At 42.4% G+C, this 5,622-nt stretch overlaps 1 pseudogene; it reads right to left on the reverse strand.

Moving 5' to 3' along the window:
- Nucleotides 1-1,513: 1,513 nt before the first annotated feature.
- On the reverse strand, nt 1,514-4,646 carry LOC148775151 (large ribosomal subunit protein eL39-like; annotated as a pseudogene).
- Between the last annotated feature and the right edge of the window lie 976 nt (nt 4,647-5,622).

Genomic DNA, 5,622 nt, shown 5'->3' on the forward strand with positions numbered 1-5,622 from the left:
CCAAACAGGAAGGAGGACTTGAGAATCAGATAAGCAGAAGAGACATGATCCTAAAGAAAAAGATGATTAAAATAGCTTCTTACTCCTTTTGTGACTCATTGCTGTGGGTTTCTAAAAGGAGGAGTTGATAGAATATCTTTTGGAAAAAATAGCCAAGCACGTTACTTTGTTCACATTTTGTAACCTTCGGGTTTGGTAAAGTAGTACACTTCAGAGTGTTACTGAAGTGCTAAAGAAAGATAAATAGGCCCTATTTATTCATTGATTTTTGGCTGCACTGGGTCCTCATTACCGCACTGGCTAGCGTTTCTCTAGTAGAGAATGAGTGAGAGCTACTCTCTCATTAAGTGGTTCGCGGGCTTCACATTACTGTGGCTTCTCTTGTTGCAGAGCATGGGCTCTAGAGTGTGCAAGCTTCCGTAATTGCAGCATGGAGGCTCAGTCTTTGGTGCACGGAGCTTAGTTGCTCTGCAGCAAATTGGATCTTCCCAGTTCGGATCGAATCCATGTCCCTTGCATCGGCAGGTGAATTCTTAACCACTGAACCACCAGGGGAGTCCCTATAGGTAAGCTTGTTATGGGGGATTTTTTCATTTTAATTGGCTGATTCCTTTACAGTATTGTGATGGTTTTTGCCATACATCAATATGAATTGGCCCTAGGTATACATGTGTCCCCTCCATCCTTATCTCCCCTCCCACCTCCCTCCAGGCTGCCACAGGGCACTGGCCTTGGGTACCCTGCATCATACATCAAACTCTCACTGGCTATCCATTTTACATATGGTGATGTATGTGTTTCATTGAAGGAAACAGCCATAGTATAAACTTGATGATTGGATCAGCTGGCACTGGGCTAAAGGAATCCACTCTTGGTTGGCACTGGGCTGAAGCAGTCCACCCATGGTTGGTAAATAATGGGTGTTTTATGATCATGTTCTGTGTATAAGCCACCCTCATATATATTAACTCATTAAATCACCAACAGTTATATAAAGGGACAGGGAACTGGTATATGAATCAAGGCCATCTGGGCTTCCGAGTCTGATTCCTTCACCTTTCCTTCTGTGTGGCAGTACAGTGGTCAATCAGTATTTTTAGGGGTTTGGTTCCAGGACCCCCGCAGATACCTCAGTCTGCACATACTCAAGTTCTTTATATAAAATGTCATAGTGTTTGCTTATAGTTTTCCCATGTGCTTTAAACCATCTCTAAATTACTTAACAATATCTAATATAATGTAAATAGTTGATAGTCATTCAGCTGTGTCTGACTCTGGGACCCCATGGACTGGAGCCCATCAGGCTGCTCTGTCTTTGGGGTTCTCCAGGCAAGAATACTGGTGTGGGTAGCCATTCCCTTCTCCAGGGGACCTTATCAACCCAGGGATGGAACCCAGGTCTCATGCATTGCAGACAGATTCTTTACCATCTGAGCCACCAGGGAAGCCCTAAATAGTTGATAGCATGGTACAAATTTAAACTTTGCTTTTGGAACTTTCTAGATTCTTCAAATCATGATCGGTTGAATCTGTACATGGAACCCAAAAATACAGAGGGCCAGCTGTAATTCAGAATGGTCCAAGTTCATAATGGCCAAGGAGATATGGAGAAGCAGCATAGCTTTCCAGGAGGGGCTTTGGCCTTGGGGTCAACTCTAGACTCACCCCTCATTTTATTTTTAAAAGAATGTAAATTTTAACTAAGAAAAGTCCACGCCTTAGTTCATTAATTTATTTATTTGGGGGCTGCAACCAAGACTTCAGTTCCCCAACTGGGGATCAAACTTGTGCCCCCTGCAATGGAAGTGTGGTGTCTTAACCACTGTACCACCAGAAGTCCTCAACCTGCATTTTAAGTGGTTAAATAACTTCAGTCTCACAGCTTTCAATACTAGCCACTCACTGTTGACTCCCTAAATTTGTCTCTCCAGCCTCTCTTCTGTACTGCTGACACTGGACACCTCATTTCTTAAAGGCTCTTTGAATTGTTGTTTTTCAGTTGCTCAGTCGTGTATGAATCTTTGCAACCCCATGGACTGCAGCATGCCAGACTTCCTTGTCCTTCAACATCTCCTGGAGCTTGCTCAAACACATGTCCATCAAGTCAGTGATGCCATCCAACCATCTCGTCCTCTGTCATCCCCTTTTCTTCCTGCCTTCAATCGTTCCTAGCATTAGGGTCTTTTCTAATGAGTTGTCTCTTCATACCAGATGGCAGAAGTATTGGAGCTTCAGCTTCACCATCAGTCCTTCCAATGAATATTCAGGACTGATTTCCTTTAGAATTGACTGGTTTGATCTTGCAGTCCAAGAGACTCAAGAGTCTTCTCCAACACCACAGTTCAAAAGCATCAATTCTTTGGTCCTCAACTTTCTTTATGGTCCAACTCTCACATCCATACATGACTACTGGAAAACCATAGCTTTGACTAGATGGACCTTTGTCAGCAAAGTAATGTCTCTGCTTTTCAAAATGCTTTCTAGGTTTGTCTGGCTTCCCTAGTGGCTCAGACAGTAAAGAATCAGCCTAAAATGCAGGAGACCAGGGTTCGATCCCTGAGTCAGGAAGATCCTCTGGAGAAGGAAATGGCAACCCACTCCAGTATTCTTGCCTGGATAATTTCACGGACAGAGAAGTCTGGCAGCCTACAGTCCATAGGGTCGCAAAGAGTCGGACATGACTGAGCAACTAACATACACTAGGTTTGTCATAGCTTTTCTTCCAAGTAGCAAGTGTCTTTTAATTTCATGACTGCAGTCACCATCTTCAGTGATTTTGGAGCCCAAGAAAATAAAGTCTGTCACTGTTTCTATTGTGTCTCCATTTATTTGCCATGAAGCGATGTGATCAGATGCCATGGTTTTTCGTTTTTGAATGTTGAGTTTTAAGCCGGCTTTTTCACTTTCCTCTTTCACCTTCATCTAGAGGCTCTAGTTCCTCTTCACTTTCTGCCATAAGGATGTTGTCATCTGCATATCTGAGGTTATTGATATTTCTCCCAGCAATTTTGATTCCAGTTGTGCTTCTTCCAGCCTGGCATTTTGCATGATGTACTCTACATATAAGTTAAATAAGCAGTGTGACAATAAACAGCCTTGACGTAATCCTTTCCCAATTTGGAACCAGTCCATTGTTCCATGTCCAGTTCTAACTGTTGCCTCTTGAGCTGCATACAGATTTCTCAGGAGGCAGGTAAGGTGTCCTGGTAGTCCCATCTCTTTAAGCATTTTCCACAATTTGTTGTGATCCACATGATCAAAGATTTTAGCATAGTCAATGAAGCAGAAGTAGATGTTTTTCTGGAATTTTCTTGCTTTTTCTATGATCCACTGGATATTGGCAATTTGATCTCTGTTTCCTCTGCCTTTTCTAAATCCAGCTTGAACATCTGGAAGTTCTTGGTTCACGTGCTGTTGAAGCCTAGCTTGGAGAATTTTGAGTATTACTTTGCTAGTGTGTGAAATGAGTACAATCGTGTGGTAGTTTAAACATTCTTTGGCATTGCCTTTCTTTGGGATTGGAATGAAAACTGATCTTTTCCAGGCCTGTGGCCACTGCCAAGTTTTCCAAATTTGCTGGCATAATTGAGTGCAGCACTTTCACAGCATCATCTTTTAGGATTTGAAATAGCTCAGCTGGAATTCTATCACCTCCACTAGCTTTGTTCCTAGTGATGCTTCGTAAGGCCCACTTGACTTCATACTCCAGGATGTCTGGCTCTAGGTGAGTGATCACACCATCATGATTATCTGGGTCATGAAGATCTCTTTTGTATGGTTTTGTGTATTCTTGCCACCTCTTCTTAATACCTTCTGCTTCTGTTAGGTCCATACCATTTCTGTCCTTTATTGTGCCACCTTTGGATGAAATATTCCCTTGATATCTCTAATTTTCTTGAAGAGAGCTCTAGTTTTTCCAATTCTATTGTTTTCCTCTGTTTCTTTGTTTTGATCACTGAGGAAGGCTTTATCTCTCCTTGCTATTCTTTGGAACTCTGCATTCATGTGGGTATATCTTTCCTTTTTTCCTTTGTCTTTCACTTCTCTTTTTTTCTCAGCGATTTGTAAGGCCTTCTCAGAGAGTCATTTTGCCTTTTTGCATTTCTTTTGGGGGGGGATAATTTTAATCACCACCTCCTGTACAGTGTTATGAACCTCCATCCATAGTTCTTCAGGTACTCTATCAGATCTAATCCCTTGAATCTATTTGTCACTTCCACCGTACAATCTCACCTACTTTGAGGACCTAAATCTTGGTGTTAAACAGATTTAATGGCTTAAAATAGTTATTTTTTTTCCCGACAAAACTCTCACACATTTATTACTCAGCCAAAGCACTAGTGCAGAAGCACTGACACCAAGAGAAACATTATTTTCCCAACAAAACACACCCAGTCATTGAGATAGTAGTGCCGTTCTCAAAGTGGCGCGGTCAGGTGCAGGTGACCTTGACACGACATCTACTTGTACTACTTCACATGCAAAGCTTCTTCCAGACCCAGCTTGGTTCTTCTCCATTGCCTTCTCTTCGAGTTGTACCTGATGTTATTACCAGTTTTCATTCAAATCCAGTAAGGAGTGGGACCATTCTGGTTTTGTTTCTTGGGCAAGAATCGCTTGATCCTGAATGTCATGTGAGGAGACATGGCGAGGAGCAAATTTAACTGCACATAGAATGACAGAGAAGAGAGTGGCTATGATTTAATGATCATCTATCATGGTTCTGCCTGTGCTGACTCAGCGAAGCAGTTCTCACTTAGAGACTCTTAACGCCATTGCATTCATAGTGGCTGAGCCTGGGGTCATTGCAAAGTCTTCTTGTTCACATCTGGCTGTTGGCTGGGACCCAGCTGGGACTGTTGGCTGGAATACCTACATGTAGCCTCTCTGGCACTTTTATCTTCACATTCCAGGTTCTAAGAGCTAATACCCCAAGAGAACCAGATAAAAAGTTGGTCTTTTATGACCTAGCAGTCTCAGAAGTCACACACTGTCACTTCTGCTGCCATCATGGGCCCACCTGGGTTCATGGGAAGGGAATACAGACTTCATCTCTCAATGGGAGAAATTCCAATGTCACATTTTAAGAATAGAATGTGGGGACTTCCTTGGCAGTTCAGTGATTAGGACTCTGTGCTTTCACTTAGTTCCCCAGTGAAAGTGAAAATGTTAGTTGCTTGTGTCCAAGTCTTCACAACCCCATTGACTGTAGCCCGCCAGGCTCCTCTGTTCACGGAATTCCCCAGACAAGAATACTGGAGTGGGTAGCCATTCCCCTTTCCAGGGCCTTGGTTCAATCCCTGGTTGGGGGGAATAAGATCCTGCAAGCCACATGGAGCAGCCAAAAATAAACAAGAGAGAAAGAAACATGAATAAACAGTTCAAAATACAAGAAATACTAAAGAATATTGAGAGAAAGGATTGCTTCCTCCTTCCCACCCCAGTCTTCCAGTCTCCCAATACCCCTCCTACCCCTGTTACTAATTTTCTTTTTCAACAGAAATGGTAGTTCTACACTGTCTGCTTCTTACTTTTTTTCACATTAAATATACTTTGGAATCCTTTTTTTTTCTTCCAGCAGCACAAATATTCTATTATTACCAAGTCATCTACTGATAGTAC

The sequence above is a fragment of the Moschus berezovskii genome, chromosome 17 (genome assembly GCF_049115385.1).
Source record: "Moschus berezovskii isolate FMDL1 chromosome 17, NW_MosBer_1.0, whole genome shotgun sequence".
Taxonomy (NCBI): domain Eukaryota; kingdom Metazoa; phylum Chordata; class Mammalia; order Artiodactyla; family Moschidae; genus Moschus; species Moschus berezovskii.